Source organism: Vulpes vulpes, chromosome 14 (genome assembly GCF_048418805.1).
Source record: "Vulpes vulpes isolate BD-2025 chromosome 14, VulVul3, whole genome shotgun sequence".
Lineage (NCBI taxonomy): Eukaryota > Metazoa > Chordata > Mammalia > Carnivora > Canidae > Vulpes > Vulpes vulpes.
Genome location: NC_132793.1, coordinates 24,197,275 through 24,216,127, shown reverse-complemented (window position 1 = coordinate 24,216,127; position 18,853 = coordinate 24,197,275). Strand labels below are relative to the sequence as shown.

General features: G+C 42.5%; 1 protein-coding gene across 21 annotated transcripts in view; it reads left to right on the top strand.

Moving 5' to 3' along the window:
• The first annotated feature begins 13,400 nt into the window (after positions 1–13,400).
• Positions 13,401–18,853, top strand: part of ITCH (itchy E3 ubiquitin protein ligase) — a 155,233-nt gene continuing 149,780 nt past the window's right edge. For 4 of the 21 annotated variants that reach the window (XM_072736072.1, XM_072736085.1, XM_072736077.1 and 1 more), the window contains exons 1-2: positions 13,522–13,622; positions 17,468–17,544. The gene's annotated coding sequence lies outside the window, so the exon portion shown is untranslated. Of the gene's footprint in view, positions 13,623–17,031; positions 17,127–17,467; positions 17,545–18,853 lie in introns of all 21 variants that reach the window. The other 17 variants (XM_072736086.1, XM_072736084.1, XM_072736083.1 and 14 more) reach the window with 12 other exon arrangements.

Here is an 18,853-nt window from a genome sequence, read left to right as displayed (position 1 = left end):
GCTTCTCTCTCTCTCTCTCTTTTTTTTTTTTTTCCTGCTTCTCTTAAGCTGACTCTGTCTCCAGAACCTGTTCTACCCTTGAGACTGTCAATAGCTCCAGATTTTGCTGTTCATGACACATCCTGTCCCATGGCCAGGCCTTCTCTTGACATAGACTGTGAAGGAAATGATAGTCATAAAGCAAATAACAGCACCTGCTTCTATGAGCCCTACCACTCTGCACCAAACTTAGTATGTATCCCCTTTCATTTGATCCTCAAGACATCTAATTATTGTACCCATTTCATAGATGAGAACACCAAGGCTCAGAGAGATAAAGTCACTTGCCTTTGCCCACACAGCCAGGAAGTTTCAGAGCTGGACTCAATTCTGAAAATGTTGAGCTCTCACAGTCCTTGTCCTTTACAAATTCTGAAAAAATTAAATAAAATAATGGACTTAATAGTGTTTGTACCAGTATAACACATTTTTATTAAAATAACTTTTAGGGGTGCCTGGGTGGCTTAGTTGGTTAAACATCTGCCTTCAGCTCAGGTCATGATCCTGGGGTCCTGGTCTCAGTGGGGAGCCACTTCTCCCTCCTCCTCTCCCTCTCCTGCTCTCCCTGCTTGTGCTTTCCCTCTCTCTCTCTCTCTCTCTCACTCTTTCTCTCTCTGTGTCAAAGGAAGGAAGAAGATAAAAGGAAAGAAGGAAAGAAGGAAGGAAGGAAAAGAAATCTTAAAAAAAAAACAAAAACAGGGATCCCTGGGTGGCGCAGCGGTTTGGCGCCTGCCTTTGGCCCAGGGCGCGATCCTGGAGACCCGGGATCGAATCCCACGTCGGGCTCCCGGTGCATGGAGCCTGCTTCTCCCTCTGCCTGTGTCTCTGCCTCTCTCTCTCTCTCTCTCTCTCTCTCTCTCTCTCTCTTTCTCTCTGTGATCTGTGACTATCATAAAATTAAAAACAAAAACAAAAACAAACTTCTTTTAAAAGGTTTTTAAACTTTTTTTTTTTTAATTTTTATTTATTTATGATAGTCACACACACAGAGAGAGAGAGAGGCAGAGACACAGGCAGAGGGAGAAGCAGGCTCCATGCAGGGAGCCCGACATGGGACTCGATCCCCGGTCTCCAGGATCATGCCCTGGGCCGAAGGCAGGCGTTAAACCACTGAGCCCCCCGGGCTGCCCTCCTTTTTATTAAAAAAAAAAAAAGTTTCTGTCCAAAAGACCCAGGTGGCCTGACTATCCCTGATGGTGGCAGGATTGTGATGCAGCTTGGTATTATATTTGTGACATGAGCTCCTTCTTACTCTCTTAGGCAGCAGCCATGAGTTCCTGACAGCTCCTTCCACATCCATTGTGTCAGGCAATGTTTGGAAGGCTCAAGGTTCAGAGGCCAGCCTCTGTCTGTCTCCAACCCTAGGCCAGGCAGAGTGGAGTGTGGAGTCACCAAGTGGGCTGGCCGCCCTGATGGATGGCCTTGTGTTGGTTCCCAGCTGAACTCATCATCACCCTACCTTAGTGGTTTGTTCTTCTTTGCATATACTCTGTGATGTGACTTACTCATATTTTCTTTAAATCAACTCCCCTTTTGAAAAAAAATTTTAGGGGCACCTGGGTGTCTCAGTTGGCTGGGGTCATGACCTCGGTGTCCTGGGGTCGAACCCACCTCAGGCTCAGTGGTCAGCAGGGAGTCTGCTTCAGGTTCTATCCCTCTCCCCTCTCCTATAATCTTTCTTTTTCTTAAATAAATGGATAAATCTTAAAAAAAAAAAAGATAAACTATTCTTAAAAAACACTAATTTCAGTTTTTTTTTCAAAGAGCTAATATAAGCATCTAAGACATTATTCAAAGGGTGTGAAAAGATGTAGAAGGAAAATGTTTTTGTCCTACTATTATCTCTCAGCCACCCAATTCCTCTGAGATACATCCACTTTAAAAATTTCCTTTGTGTCTTCCAGAAACATTCTATGCATATATAAATAAATGGATAGTCTATTTATTTTTATTTTTTACCAACTACTTAGATTTTTTTTTAAAGATTTTATTTATTTATCTATGAGAGACACAGAGAGAGAGAGAGAGGCAGGGACACAGGCAGAGGGAGAAGCAGGCTCCATGCAGGGAGCTCGACGTGGGACTTGATTCCAGGACTCTGGGATCAGGCCCTGGGATGCAGGGGGCACTAAACTGTTGCGCCATTGGGGCTGCCCTACTTAGACTTTTATATGGATCTTTTTTGCTATTTTTTAAGGTTGCATAGTTTTCCAGTTCCATGCTTTATCTCATCCCCTGCTGATGAACATTGACCTTATTTCCAGTTTTTTCCTATTACAACCTATTACAACAATGTTATGATAAATAACCAGATTCATCTGCTATTTTGTTCTTTGCATAGTTATCTGTTAAATTCCTAGAGATGGAACTGCTGGAACAACTGGCATATGTGGTTTTGTTTTGTTTTGTTTTGTCTTAGGGAGAGATTGAGAGAGCTAGTGCATGTGTGTGCACATGAAAAAGATAGGAGGGGCAGAGAGAGAATCTTAAGCAGGCTCCACACCCAGGGTGGAGCCCTATGTGATCAGAGCTTTGAGATCTCACCCTGAGATCATGATCTGAGCCGAAATCAAGAGTTGGAAACTTAATGGACTGAGGCATATGTGTGGTGTTTTTTGTTTGTTTGTTTTGTTTTGTTTTGTGTGTTTTTTAGAGAGTGTGAGTGGCAGGGGAAGAGGTAGAGGAAGAAAGAGAATCCCAAGAAGGCCCTACACCTGCTCAGAGCCTGATGCAGAGCTCGATCTTACAACTGGAGATTATGACCCAAGCCAAATCAAGAGTTGGTTGGTTGCCTGACCAATTGAGCCAGCCAGGTACCCTCACATATGTGTTTTTTAGAACTTTATAGAAGTATAATTAACATAGTATATAATTCAACCATTTGATTTTTATTATTTTTTAAGATTTTTATTTATTTATTCATGGGAGATACAGAGAAAGACAGAGAGGCAGAGACACAGGCAGAGGGACAAGTAGGTTCCATGCAGGAATTCTTATGCGGGACTTGATCCCAGGACCCTGGGATCACCACCTGAGTCAAAGGCAGACGCTCAACCGCTGAGCCACCCAGGCATTCCAATTCACCCATTTTAAAGGTACAATTCAATTATTTGTAGCAAATTTTTTTTTAATTTTTATTTATTTATGATAGTCACACAGAGAGAGAGAGAGAGAGAGAGAGAGAGAGGCAGAGACACAGGCAGAGGGAGAAGCAGGCTCCATGCACCGGGAGCCTGATGTGGGACTCGATCCCAGGTCTCCAGAATCGCGCCCTGGGCCAAAGGCAGGCGCCAAACCACTGCGCCACCCAGGGATCCCCTGTAGCAAATTTTTTGAGCCGTGCAACCATCAGTAAGATACCTCCTGGTCATTTACAATTACTTTCCATTCCCATTCCCCACTGCAACCCCTCATCTCTACTTTCTGTCTCTACAGATTTGTCTTTTTTGGACATTTCATATACTGAACATGGAATTATATGATATGTGATCTCTTGTGTCTGGCTTTTTTAATTTAGCTTACTGTTTCATGACATAATGTGTAGCAAGAACTTATTCTTTTTTATTACTGAATAGTATTCCATATGAATATAATACTTTTTAAATTCATTCACCAATTAATGGATATGAGTTCTTTTTATTTTCACTTTTTAGCTATTATGAATAATGTTGCTGTGAACATTTACATGCAAGTCATTGGTAGACATATATTTTTCATTTTTCTTGGGTAGATAACTGGAAGTGGAATTATTGGATCATGTGATAAATTTACATTCAACTTTTTAAGAAACCAAGAAACGATTTTCCAAGATGTCTGTATCGTTTTATATTCCTACCAGCAATGTATGATACTTCCTGTTTCTCCACATTCTTGCCAAAGATTGTTATTGTCTATTTTTTTTTATTATTCTTATAACCATTCTAGTGGGTGTAAAATGGCATGTCATTGTGGTTTTAATTTGCATTTCACTAATGACTAATGATGTTGGGAATCTGTTTATGTGCTTCCTCATCATTCCTGTATGGTGAAATGGTAAAACGGTAAAAATACCACTTTGGTGAAGTGGTAAAAATACTCATTTTAAAAACAGGGTTGGGCAGCCCAGGTGGCTCAGCGGTTTAGCACCTGCCTTCAGCCCGGGGTGTGATCCTGGAGACCTGGGATCGAGTCCCACATTGGGCTTTCTGCATGGAGCCTGCTTCTCCCTTTGCCTGTGTCTCTGCCTCTCTCTCTGTGTCTCTCATGAGTAAGTAAATAAAATCTTAAAAAAAAAAAATAAATAGAAACAGGGTTGTCTTCATATTATTGAGTTTTGAAAGTTCTTTGTATAGTCTGGATACAAATTCTTTATCACATATATGTTCTGTGCAAATATTTTCTCCCAGCCTTTGGCTTATCTTTTATTTTATTTCTTTTCTTTCTTTTTTTAAGACAGTATTCACCCATTTTCATTTTATTTTTATTTTTTTAAGTAGGCTCCACACCCAACATGGGGCTTGAACTCATGAAAACAAGAACAAGAAACAAGAGTCACATACTCTACCAACTAAGACAACCAGGCACCACTATCATTCATTTTCTTAATGGTGTCTTAAAAAAAAAGTGGAAGCAAAAGTGAAATCAACCATTTAATATTGAACAATTCTGGTGCTTGGCTGGTTCAGTCAGAAGAACATGCAACTCTTGATCTTGGGGTCATGAGTCCAAGCCCCATGTTGGGTATAGAGAATACATACATATGTACATAAATATTAAAAAATAAAATTGGACAGTTATTAATATTGCCTTTGAAACAAAAGTTTTTAATTTTGATGGTCTGATTTATCAAAAAATTTTTAAAAATATTTTATTTATTCATGAGAGACATAGAAAGAGAGGCAGAGACACAGGCAGAGGGAGAAGCAGGCTCCATGCAGGGAGCCCAATGTGGGACTCGATCCCAGGTCTCCAGGATCATGCCCTGGGGCAAAGGCAAGCACTAAACCGCTGAGCCACCCCGGGATCCCTAATTTATCAATTTTTTTTTTTTTTTTAAATTTATGATAGTCACAGAGAGAGAGAGAGAGGCAGAGACACAGGCGGAGGGAGAAGCAGGCTTCATGCACCGGGAGCCTGATATGGGATTCGATCCCGGGTCTCCAGGATCGCGCCCTGGGCCAAAGGCAGGAGCCAAACCGCTGCGCCACCCAGGGATCCCTATCAAAATTTTTTATAGATAATGCTTGTTGTGTTATATTTAAGAAGGTAAACTTTTCTTAACTCAAGGCCTCGAAGATTTTTCTTCAGCATCTTCAAAAAGTTTTATAGTTTGACTCTTCTCTTAGGTTTTTGATCCATTTTGAGTTATTTTTTGTGTATGGTATAAAATAGAGTATAAGTCCATCTTTTTACATATGAATATCCTGACATAAGTGTTTTTAATTTTAGTAGATATGGTCCAGTTGTTTTCCCACCATACAACTGGCATCACACCAATCAGCAGGGAGCATGGCTGTTTTCTCACACCCTTCCTAACACAACTGAGATATCAAATTTTTCGTTCTTGGCCAATCTAATAATGAAAATGTAGCATCTCAGAGCTTTACTTTGCTAAATTACTACTTTATTTATTTTTTTTAAATTCCTACTTTAGCCACAACCTAACTACTACCATGAAATATATTAGCTCTGTGTATTAGCTTCCTATTGTTTCAGCATACATTACCAAGAAACTCAGGTGATGGGACATTTAACCTTGCAGGACCTGCCCCTCCTTCCCTCCAACATAGAAGGTCCTCAAGGACTGAAAATGCAGTCACACTCCGTGCATATCTAATTGCACCCGTTGCCACCCCAGAAGTTTAGACAAATGGAGGCTGAGTTCTGAGATTCCCAGGATTGTTTCTGGTCTGACATCTTCCCAGCTTGCATAAGGTGACCTGGATGCTTGTTGTCTGACTCTATCTTTGCAGGCATGACTTTAATTTTTTTTTAAGAGATAGAAACTCTTATCTAGGACAGACATTTCCAGTACTATAGGCAAGAAATGATTCTGATCTGCAATCTATAGAGATAGGGCAATGGGGCTTTACAAGGAAAAGGACAACTAGGTTTCAGAGAAAAAAAAAAAAAAGAGGGAACTGGGAACAATGAGCAGGAGTAGAAGCTCTGACTTTTATCCAAGGGAGTTCTTCAGTCCTAGGATTGCTCACTCAAATTTCAGTCCTCCCAAAATCTGCAGGAGGAGGCTTTCAGAACTCCTTATGGCTATTTATTTTTTATGACTTTTTTTTTCTACTTCTATATTCAGTACAGAAAATCTGAAGGGTACAGAGAAGCACAAAGTCTCTTCTTTTACATTGAATTAAGAAGAGATAGTTGTGAAGTAGGTGGTAGAGACAGTCCTAGGCTTAAATATCAGGTCTGTTTCTTGTATTCTCTGTGAATTTTGACAAGTCACCCAACCTTCTTCCTCGAGAAAGTTGGTAATCACAATGTCTCCTCCCTCATTGGGGATACATATAGGCACATCTAGTTCAGGGCATAGAGTGGGCATTCAAGTGTCTCTGTCTCCTACTTTCACAATTTATAAGAAAATTTCATTCGAGCATTTTCTGAGCATCGTATAAGGTGTTATTACATGCCAGAGGAAATATAAGGACAGGTAAGACTATGTCTTTGCTCCTGAAGAACTTATGATTTGGGGAAGGAGAGAGTAAATGGTCTAGTCTGCTGCCTTTTGATAAAATAGACATGTAACTCCAATTTTCAGATGTCAGCAGAGGCCCACAAAGGCCAAGAAATACAGCAAGTAAGTAGTAGGGGGGCGGGGATTGGAACACAATTAAGAATATTGGGACAGAAGCAATGAGAGAGGAATTTTAGAAATAAAATCATGCAAGTTTGTAATTTAAAAGAGAGGAACAGGGTGCCTGCCTGGCTGGCTCAGTCAGTAGAGCATGTGACTCTTATCTTAGGGTTGTGAGTTCAAGCCCCACATTGGGTGTAGAGCCTATTTAAAAAAAGAGAGAGAGAGAGAAACAAGTGGGAGATGGAGATGTCTGTGAATGAATCTAGGGTTACAAATCCAGCCCTGAAGGTGGACTACATTTGTTTGTGCAAGATTTCTCCCTCTCCTCCCAACATTTTATTGTGAACGATTTTTAAACATATAGAAGAGTTGAAAGAATTGTACAGTGAACATCCATCTATCCACCACCTCGATTCTACAGTTGCTACCCATTTGCTGTATTTGCTTTGTCGTGTAATTTATTCATTTATCTAGCTCTCCATCTGTCCATCTTATTCTTTGATGCAATTCAAAGAAGCCAGAGTTCACTCTTCCTCTAGTCCCCTCAGCACTCTTATCATTAGAGCTCAAAAAAATTATTTTGTTTTGTTTTTAGGTTAAATTTACATACAGTGATATGCGTAGATCTCAAGTATACCATCTGCTCAGTTTTGACAAATGCATGCAACTGTGTAATCAATACCCCTCACAAGGTACTGAGAGAACATTTTCAATAGCAGAAAATTCCTTCCTGCCAGAGGCAACCACTATTGTGATTTTTCCCCCATTGATTAGGTTTTACCTGTTCCAGAACATTATACAAATAGAATTATAGAGTGTATACTCTTTTGTATAAGGCTTCTTTCTTTTAGCATGATTTTTGTGTGTGTGTGTGTTAGTAATTTTGTTTTTGCCTAGTAGCATTCCACTGTATGAGTTAATCCATTCTCCTGTGGATGGAACACAGAAGTTTTAAACACTTTGAATTGGTTGCCAGTGTTGCAGGCCTGACTGCAAATCTTGGCTCTGCTACTTGCTAGATACATGACCATGTGTTGGTTACTTTGTTTCTTTGAGAGTCAGTTTTCCTGCTCCCTCCCCCATATGCATAATAGGAAAAATTATAGTTATTGCCTATTGAATGCTTGCCATGTGCCTGCTTGGCACTGTTCCAAGTGTTTTACATACTCATTTAATCCTCATTATGACTCACAAGATTAGGGTATATTGCAATTTCTACTTTATAGATTTGGAAACTGAGCACCTCAACTAGGTGACTGAAAGAATTCAATGAGATAGTGCATGTAAAACACTTGGGACTCTATTTTGTAACTATAATGTATAAAGTAAATATTAATTGGTATTTTTCGTTTTACCTTAGAGGAATTTACTGTTAATGGAGAAAGTGTATAAAACCCGGGAATAGGATTGCCAGGTAAGATGCAGATGTCCAGTTAAATCTGAATTTTAGATACACAATGAAAATAATTTTAGCATAACTATGTTACATTAATATTTGTCACATATTAATGCTAAAAATGTTATTCATTGTGTATCTGAAATTCAAATTTAATCGAGCATCCTATATTTTTCTTTTCCTTTTTAATTATTTTAATAAATAATTTATTTATTTATTCATGAGATACACAGAGAGAGAGGCAGAGGCATAGGCAGAGGGAGAAGCAGGCTCCCTGCGGGGAGCCCAATTTGGGACTCAATCCCAGGACCCTGGGATCATGCCCTGAGCCAAAGGCAGATGGTCAGGTTCCCCAGGAAACAATCTTTAAAGAGGGAAAATGAGAGAGCCATGAGGTCTTAAGTGGGTCCAGATCTTTGGATACAGATCTCAGGCTCCTAGAAGCTCCATCCGGGGTCTGCTCTTCATCAACGCATAGCTCTGCCACTTTTCAAGTCTTCCTCTGTCTCTGGCAGCTGAATGCAGAGTGGCTTCGGGGAAGAGAAGGACATCAGGATGACTAAGTGTTCTATAGGGAAAGCCAGTAAGCGACAGGCGGCATGTGGGCTGCTGGGGTTTCTCTTCCCACTCCTTTCAGCTCTGCATCCCTGCTTCCTTCCTTCCTTCTCTCCTCAGAGGCCTGGAAAGCTCCTTCCCTTGCTGGTAGAGGCCTCCTCCAGCCCTGCGCTAGCAGGGCTGGGTCCTGTCCCAGGCTGACCTGAGTGTCCAAGGCAGAAGGAGGGTATATGTGTTTCAAGACTTTATTAATCACAGGGTCTGTATTCTGACCAGGTCTAGACTGACTTCTGGATTAGGAAACTGGGAGCCAGATTTAGCTTCTCCTTAGAGAACCACCAACTATACCTACCATAGATTTCCCAGAATCTTCACAACATCCTATGAGATAAAGTCTATTATTTCCATTTAGAGATTTGGACACTGAGGTTAAGGGACTTGCCCAAGACCCCTAAAGTAAATTGTTGATAGAACTAGATCCTTGATCCATATGCCTCTGAAGAAACCTAAATTATTAACTCCTGCTAGGTACTGTCTTCCAGATCAGAGCTAAACTGTCCTATTGGCATCAGCAAGTTAGGAGAGCATAGTCCAGTGGTTCTCATAATGTGATCCCTGGGCATGTACATCACCTGGGAACTTGTTAGAAATGCAAATTCTTGGGCCTGATAACATAACTTTCTGACTCAGAAATTCTGGGGCTAATACCTGGCAATCTGGTGTTAATAAGCCATCCAGGGCAGCCCTGGTGGCCCAGTGGTTTAGTGCCACCTTCAGCCTGGGGTGTGATCATGGAGACTGGGACTGAGTCCCACATCGGGCTCCCTGCATGGAGCCTGCTTCTCCCTCTGCCTGTGTCCCTGCCTCTCTCTCTCTCTCTCTCTCTCTCTGTCTGTCATAAATAAATAAATAAAATCTTAAAAAAAAAAAAAAAAAAGCCATCCAGGTGATTCTGATGCACTCTGAAGTTTGAGAATTCTTGGCATATAGTAGAAAGAAGTGCATTTTGGGGAAAAAATGAGTATATATTTAAAGCATAAAAATAAAAAAATAAAATAGATAAAGCATATTTGTTTTTCTAAAAAAAATTTATTTATTTATTCATGAGAGACACAGAGAGAGAGAGGCAGAAACATAGGCAGAGGGAGAAACAGGCTCCCCTTGGGGAGCCCGATGTGGAACTTGATCCCTGAACTCCAGGATCATGTCCTGTCTTGAAAGCAGGGCTTAACCGCTGAGCCATCCAGGCATCCTCCATATTTGTTTTTTGTTTGTTTGTATTTTGTATTTTTTTAAATATTTATTTATTTATTTAAGATTTACTTATTCATTCATTCAGAGAGAGCGAAGAGAGAGGCAGAGACACAGGCGGAGGGAGAAGCAGGCTCGATGCAGGGATGCAGGGAGCCCGATGTGGGACTCGATCCTGGGTCTCCAGGATCACACCCCTGGCTGAAGGCGGTGCTAAACCGCTGCGCCACCGGGGCTGCCCTTGTTTGTATTTTTTAAAAGTTCTTTTTTTTTTTTTTTTTTTAATTTTTTAGTTATTTATTCATAAGGGACACAGAGAAAGAAAGGCAGAGACACAAGCAGGCTCCATGCAGGGAGCCCGACATGGGACTCATCCGGGGTCTCCAGGATCACGCCCTGGGCTGAAAGCGGCGCTAAACTGCTGAGCCATCCGGGCTGCTCCCCCCCCCCCTTTTTTTTTAAATTTATTTATTTATGATAGTCACAAGGAGAGACGGAGAGAGAGAGGCAGAGACACAGGCAGAGGGAGAAGCAGGCTCCAAGCACTGGGAGCCCGACGTGGGATTCGATCTCGGGTCTCCAGGATCGTGCCCTGGGCCAAAGGCAAGCGCTAAACCGCTGCGCCACCCAGGGATCCCAAGCATACTTGTTTTAAGTAAACTTTTATTGACATATAAATGTGAAAAATATACAAATCATAAGTATACAGCTCAATGAATTTTCACAAAGTGAGTATACTTGTGTAGCAGTACCCAGATCAAGGCACAGAGCACTATTACCAGTCTGGTGAAGCAAGCCCCTTTGTGCTCCTTCCTGGTACCACTGCTCCTCAAAGGATAATCACTATCTTAACTTCAAACACCATAGACTAGTTTTGCCTAACATTATATAGTTTTAAAAAATTATGGATGAAAACATGGAGCACTGGGTGGCTCAGTCAGTTAAGTGACCAACTCTTGTTTTAGCTCAGGTCATCATCCCAGGGAGTGATCTTGAACCAGGCATCTAATTTCCTTGAGACTCATTTCCTCTTTTTCTTTTCTTTTTTTTTTTTTCATTTTTTTTTTCTAATTTTATTTATAATAGTCACAGAGAGAGAGAGAGAGAGAGGCAGAGACACAGGCAGAGGGAGAAGCAGGCTCCATGCACCGGAAGCCTGATGTGGGATTCGATCCCGGGTCTCCAGGATCGTGCCCCCGGCCAAAGGCAGGCGCCAAACCGCTGCGCCACCCAGGGATCCCCCCCCCCCCCTTTTTTTTTTTAAGATTTTATTTATTTATTCATGAGAGACACACACACAGACGCAGAGACACAGGCAGAGGGAGAAGTAGGCTCCATGCAGGGAGCTCGACATGGGACTCGATCCCAGGTCTCCAAGATCACGCCTTGAGCCAAAGGCAGATGCTAAACCGTTGAGCCACTGAGGTGTCCGGAGACTCATTTCCTTCTCCATATAATGATCATAGAAATACCTCATGCATTAAAGAAAGGGACACTACAGTTCTCAAACCTGTCTGGTGTCAAGAATCACCTGGGGCACTAGTTAAAAATCCCCATTCCCCAGAGCATACATTCTTAATAGGACAAAAATTGGTTGTGGATAGGAAAATTTTTTTCTGGGATGCCTAGGTGGTTCAGTAGTTGAGCGTCTGCCTTTGGCCCAGGGCATGGTCCTGGAGACCTGGGATCGAGTCTTGCATCAGGCTTCCTGCATGGAGCCTGCTTCTCCCTCTGCCTGTGTCTCTGCCTCTCCCTGTGTGTCTCTCATTAATAAATAAATAAAATCTTAAAAAAAAAAAAAGGAAACAAATTTTTCCTTGATTATGTAAAAGTGCTCGTGCGCAAACCCATATATATGATACATTAATAGATTTACAGTATATTTGTGATATTAATATTTCATGGGGGAATAACTAGGGAAAATGTCTAAAAATGTTCCTTAGATGATAATTTTAAAAAAGGTTGAAAAACACTGCCCTACAGCAGTGATTCTCCAAGTGTGGTCTGTGGTTAATGCAAATTCTCAGGCCCCACCCCAGACCTACTGAATCAGAAATTCTAGGGTGGGGCCCAGCAATCTATGGTTTAATGAATCCTTTTTTTTTTTTTTTTTTTTTAAGATTTTATTTATTTATTCATGAGAGACAGAGAGACAGAGGCAGAGACACAGGCAGAGGGAGAAGCAGGCCCCATGCGGGGAGCCCAACATGGGACTGGATCCCAGGTCTCCAGGATCAGGCCCTGGGTTGAAGGCGGCGCTAAACTGCTGAGCCGCTGAGCCACCCAGACTGCCCAGTTTAATGAATCCTTCAGGAGATTTTTTTCTCTCTCTCTGTTTTAAAGATTATATTTATTCATTCATGAGAGACACACAGAGAGATGCAGAGACATAGCAGAGAGAGAAACAGGATCCCTGTGGGGAGCCTAATGTGGAATTCCATCCCAAGACCCGGGGGTCACAGCCTGAGCGAAATGCAGATGCTCAACCACTAAGCCACTCAGGTGCTCTTCTTTAGGAGATTCTGATGGGCACTAAAGTTTGAGAACCACTGCCTTGGAGATTCTGAATGGGTTAGGTCCAGAAGTCTGCGTCATTAATAAGCTCTCTTAAGTCATGTTGCAGGAATGCAATATGAGAATTTAGAATTGAGATTTGAACATACTTTGAAAAATGCAAGTGACTTTCCAGATGGTAAAATATGTTCATAAGGAGGAAACAGGCTAAACAATAATAGCGAAGGTCATTAATTAGGAAGCACTTATCTGGGCCTCTGAATTTACTTGCACACCCTATTAATTCTCACAAACAACCCATAAAGAAGAGGATGGACTCTGAAGTCAAACTGCCTAGGTTCCTATCCAGCTTGTGACTTGGTTTACCCATCTGTAAAGTGAGGATAATGGAGGTAGTTTCCTTATAGATTTGTTGTGAGGATTAAAGAAGTTTATTGATCAGCTCTTCCAATCCCTGCCAGGTTGGCACCACTTACATGTAGGCTATTCTCATCATCCTTAAGCGTACTTTGTTAAAAGGTGGATTTGAACCCCATCAATTTAACTCCCCAGCGTTACTTTCTTAAGGACTAAACTATAATCTAGTGTTTCTGAAAGTGTGATTCCCCCACCAGAAGCACAGCCTAGTTAGAAATGCAAATTATTAGATCTCATCCCAGATCTGCTGAAACGGAAACTCTGGGGGTGGGGCTCTCCTAAATTTCAACAAGCCCTTCAGGTGTTTCTGATGCACAATAGCTTTTGGGAACCACAGCTACAGTCTTTAGAGGTTCTGGGGGAAGGGGGCATGCTTTAAAAAAAAAAAAAAAAAAAAAAAAAAGCCTAGAGTGGCTGCGAGCAATCCCAGAGTCCCTCCTACCTAAGGGCGAGTAAACTCCGGTGTAGCTGCGCTGCCCAGCTCCGGCCAATTCTCCCGGTCAGCGCGCAAGGCTTTCTGGGGCTTGTAGTCCACATCCCTGCCGAGCAGGAGGCGCCTGCGCGTTGGCCGCCAACTCGCTCTAGTCGCTGTGGTCTGGGCTCGGGACCGGCTGCCATCTTAGTCGAGGGACTGAAGAGTCGCCGCCGCCCCGAGTCCCGGTAAACATTCGCGGGCGGACTGGGGGCGCTTCTGGGTAGGAGGGGGAGCCCGCAAGAGAGTGTCGGAGGAGAACCAGGGGTGAAGGAGTGCGGCGCGCGGGCAGAGGACCCTAGAGCCGCGACTGCTCCCTCCTCCCTCACAGCCGGTGCCCGTGGGGGGCGCGGGGAGCTCGGGCTAGTGGCCGAGGGGTGGGCTGGCCGGAGACGCCGAGGAGCCACTTTTTGACCGAGGCGTGGGGAGCCCCTCGCCTCGCGGGCGCCAAGTTGTGAGAGGGCTGGGCCGCGTTGGGCGCCAGCTGGGGCCGACCCCGCGCCCCTCAGCCCCGCCCGGGGGCCACTCTCCCGCGGCCCGGCCTACGCGCGGGGCCCGGCGGCAGCGGCCGGAGCGGCCGACGTGGCCCTGTGAGGGGCGGCGGCCGGGCCCACCTGCCACTCGGCTGGCCTTCCCGAGACTTTTTGGAGACCCCAGTCGCGAGGCAGGCCCAGCGTAGCGGCTGCCTTCTCTTTCTTCCACTCCCCTCCTCCCTCCATTGTCCCCCATCGTGGTGGTCCCGGCCCAGGCGCTCTTTTCCGCGCCTGCTGCCGCGGCCCCGCGGGCACCTCCCGGCGCCGAGTTTTGCGGACGTGGAGCTGTCACTGCCCTCCCTCTTGAGTGCCCTTTTCTTTGGCAGAGAAAAGAAAAAAAAAAAGTAGTCGTGAACGTATTCTAAGGGTGAGAACGTGATGAGGACATGACTTAGTGGGGGAACTCAAGTTTTCAGACACAGTCTCGGGCCACGGCTTACAGAGAAACATAGGGTCTGTGCGCTCAAGGTGGACGTTGGGCCTAAAGTTAAAGATGTAACAAGGTGAACGTGCAAACTACCCGAAATTCACGATTCCCCAATAACAACTCAGCTTTTCTCGGTTATATGCGCATGTTATTCTTGTTACATTTTCTGCCATAATTCTACAGCTTCAGTATACTTTTTTGGAAGTGAGGGTTGGGGAAGGAAAAGTGGGATTTTTTTGCCCTTTGGAAATTTTTGAGGCACTGGAGCCAGTCACTTATCATTGCACTTAGTTGGGGGTCTCCCGCATCTTTTCTTAATCGATTTTAGGGAAGTATGTAAAGGCAGCGGATACTAACCCTCAAAATCAGCTAAGGATTTCTCAGTTGAAATAAAGTTCTCATGGCAGCTATGCTGGAAGCCTGCACTATGTATTTATTCATAGATTTACTCGGGGTACATTTATCAACAGAATGTAAGGTTTTTGGGTGTGAGTCCAGAAGGAATTCCTTCATGTTCAGTATATGAATGAAGTCAAAAAGGACATGAAATAAAGAATGAGTGCAGAATACGTTTTCACAGTATTCCAGAGGGAATCATTTCTAAATTCTAAAAAAAAATAAAAAATAAAAATAAAATAAAATAAAATAAAATTACATCTGTTCACCTATTGCAAGAGATAGACAAACCAGGAGTTCTTCAAATTGCGCATTAGAATAGTTAGGGGAGCTTTTTAAAAGTAGAAATTCCAGGGTCTCCTTTTCTGAGATGGATTTAGTAGGTCTGCTTTTGCGTGAAGAATTTATTTTTAAAACATGCCTCAGGCAGCTCTCTTGGTTTTGGGAACCCCTGAGGCAAACAATACTATGAACCTACTGAGAAGCTTGAGACAGAATTGGCCAGTTCTGTCTGGGGTTTGGCTGTATAAGGTGGCAGGACCTGCCCCTGTCCTAAGTTCGGCCTTAGATGATGAGTGGGAATGTGATGAGGATGGCATAAGGGAAGGACAGTGCTGTATGTAAATGCAGAAGATAGTGGGAGAAAAAAGGGTTCAGGGAACAGGGAGTGGGATGGGGAAGGAGAGCATTGTAAGGATGTGAGGTCAGAAAGGTAAAAGGAGGTAACTGAAAAGTTATAATGCTAAAAAACTGGAGTTTTATGTTAGCAGTAGATTAAGAATTTAGACAGGGAAGTGATATGAGTGACGTGTGTTGTAGAAAAATGGCTCTGGTGATGAGAGTGAAAGGGTGGAAGAGTGGCTATTGCAGAGGTCTAGGTGAGAGGTGAAAGGACTTAATGTTGGAGAGAGGCTGTGGGGATGCTCAAGGGATTAGATTTAGTTCTTTACTAGTGCAATATTGTTGCCATATTTTTGGATGAGACTTTTTGGGGCCAGACTGGGTAAAAAGGCTCTTGTTCTGTTAAAAGAACCCATTAGCAAATCTGAACAATATTACCAGGTTATATATGTTAATGGTATCAAAATATATTGTTCATTAGTACTTTTGGAAAATTAGAACTAAATTGGTTGCATTGGGAGGAGAACTTGGAGATTACACTGAAATTTATGACTTTCAACACTACTGATCTAAGTCTGTTGGAAGTGTTTTTCTCTTGTACTCAGGAACTTGGTATTAGAATTTTGGAAGAGATAATCTAGTCCACAGTGGCAAATATATTTTGATTAATCAATTCTGCTTTGAAGTAGCTGCCAAAAGCACTGTATTGAGAAGGATTTTGGTCATATGTGCTCTCTGGGAAAGTTAGTTATGATTGATAAGTGCCTGATACTTCCTGTGGACACAGTCATCTTGTAGGTGATATATATGCCAGGTATATGCCATAATTAGATTAGTCCAACGTATTAGTTTTCTGTTTGCTTATAAAAAAAAAAGTCCTAAGCAGTAAATAATTTACCTAGAACAGGTTAAGATTTAGAGCTAGAATTAGAACCAAGTTTTGTGACTCTTAGTTTATTTTATTCCAGTGTGTCAAGATGAATGTGTGCTGCTAAAAAACTTTTGGTATTAGATGAAAAGAAAAAAGGTATTTCTATCTAGCCAGTGCCTCTTGACTGCTTAAGCAAGAGTTTAACAAGGAACTTTGGCCTAGCAGTGAATTTTGTTGTATTTATTCTGGCTTAAGAAATTTGTTGTTAGTACTGATAGGAAATAGTCACCTGCTTGTGGTTTTTGTTTTTTTCTCACTTCCTTGTTCCTCACCTCTCTCTCAATTTTGGGTTTTGGGGATTGGTTTCCTTTATATGAATTAAGACAAAAATGTATAAATTTTTTTTTCTCTATTTACAGCACCTCACCAAATTCTAGGCTCACAATAAGCTCTTAGTAAAGGCATGTTGATTTTTGTAGCTGTACATGATACTGGTTTTGAGTTAACAAATTAGCAAGGGGAGTTGCAGAATTGAATTGCAGCATTATCTGGTTGTTAGGTTGGCCCTCAGCTAAAAATATTGTGTTGGAAAGTAGCCTCACATTAGTAATTAACCAGAAGCTGTTCCTCCTTCAGTCTAGCAGTGCTCTGTCCTTGGAAAGCTGCTGCCACCTCAGTTTTTTTTCTTCTTCTTTTCAGAACTGACTGTACTCTGATCCTTGAAGCACTTTTTCTTTTCCTATCCTTAGGAGCCTCCCAAGTTGCAGGGACCATCCTTACAGTGACCCCAGTAGAGTGTGTTTATATTGCCATCCTAATTTTGCTACGTAGCCGTCATACCCAGGTGGGCATCACCCCATACTATATATGAGTCATTTTCCCCCAACTCACCTTCTTAACCTCCTTGCCCCACCAAAAGTGATCTGTCCCTGCCCTCCCTCAATTATCCCATGAAACGTTTATTTTTATTTTATTATTTTTTTAGACTAGTCTATATGTCCAATGTGGGGCTAGAACTCATGACCCCAAGATCAAGAGTTCTATGCCCTATTGACTGAGCCAGCCAGGCACCCTTTTCCCAAAAATATAAAAAGATGCTGTGCTGTCAGATTCCCAAGGTCATTGCTAATCTGATGTGTTTAACCATAGGGATAATGTGTTAATGGACCCTCCTTCCCCTCTCAGGTAACATGCATTTAACAGTGGCCTTCTGGAGACAACGCCTTAATCCAAAGAAGTGACTCGAACGGTGAGAACTTCAGGTATGGTGGCAGGCCTGTGAAAGAGATTAGGGGGTGGAAATGGTTCAGAGTGTGAGCTCTGGTCATATAACTGCTGTGGGGAGGTATGGGAAAAGAGGATGTTGATGCTGCGTTGATTGAAATAGAGTTTCCACATGGATTTGAAACTGGGTCTTCTCCATAAGGATTAGCTTGTGAGCCACATTTTGCTCTTACTTTGGATCTTCTGACTTTTCTCTTGTTTTTTGTTTTTTTTTTCCTTGGACATATACACATTTTTTTCCACTTGTGCTGTTTTAAATTTTTTTTTAAAATTTTATTTATTTATGATAGTCACACAGAGAGAGAGAGAGAGAGAGGCAGAGACATGGGCAGAGGGAGAAGCAGGCTCCATGCACCGGGAGCCCCATGTGGGATTCGATCCTGGGACTCCAGGATCGCGCCCTGGGCCAAAGGCAGGCGCCAGACCGCTGCGCCACCCAGGGATCCCCACGTGTGCTGTTTTATAAACATTTATCTTTGTATACTTGTCCAGATACATGTATTATAGTTAAAAAGTGTAAGAAGTAAAAAGAAGGCAACATGCAGTGGAGAAAGAATGTAGAAAGAAAACTTGACTTGATTTTTTTAAGGTTTTATTTGAGAGAGAGAAAGAAAGAGAAAGAAAAAGAAGGAAAGAGAAAGAAAAAGAAGGAAAACAGACTCCTTCCTTAGCAGGAGGCCCAATGCAAGGCTTGATCCCAGGACCCGGAGATCATGACCTGAGCTGAAGGCAGTTGCTTAGCCGATTGGGCCACCCAGGTGTCCCTGGTCTGATTTGATTTTGCTGCTGACAGACTGACTTTTGGCAAGTTATTTAATCTTGCCTGGTCTCAGTTTATATATCTGTAAAATAGATGTATTGATTCCTACCTGCCTTCCTGACGTTGTTGTAAGGATCAAATAAAATAATACATACTAAAGCTTTAGAAAAAAATGAGGGCAGCCTGGGTCACTGAGTGGTTTAGCGCCGCCTTCAGCCCAGGGCCTGATCCTGGGGACCTGGGATCGAGTCCCACGTCAGACTCCTTGCATGAAGCCTGCTTCTTCCTCTGCCTGTGTCTCTGCCGTGCTCTCTCTCTCTGTGTCTCTCATTTCTCTCATTAATAAATAAATAACATCTTAAAAAATGAATTCACAACCTAAGACATTATTTAGGTTTATAAGGTGGGAGAAGTTGGCAGTAATAATGGGAAGGAAGACATGAGGACAGGACAGATTGACTTTAAAGGATCAGGAGAGATAAAGAAGACTACTAGTTAAGAAAAAGTTAAAAAAAAAAAAAGAAAAG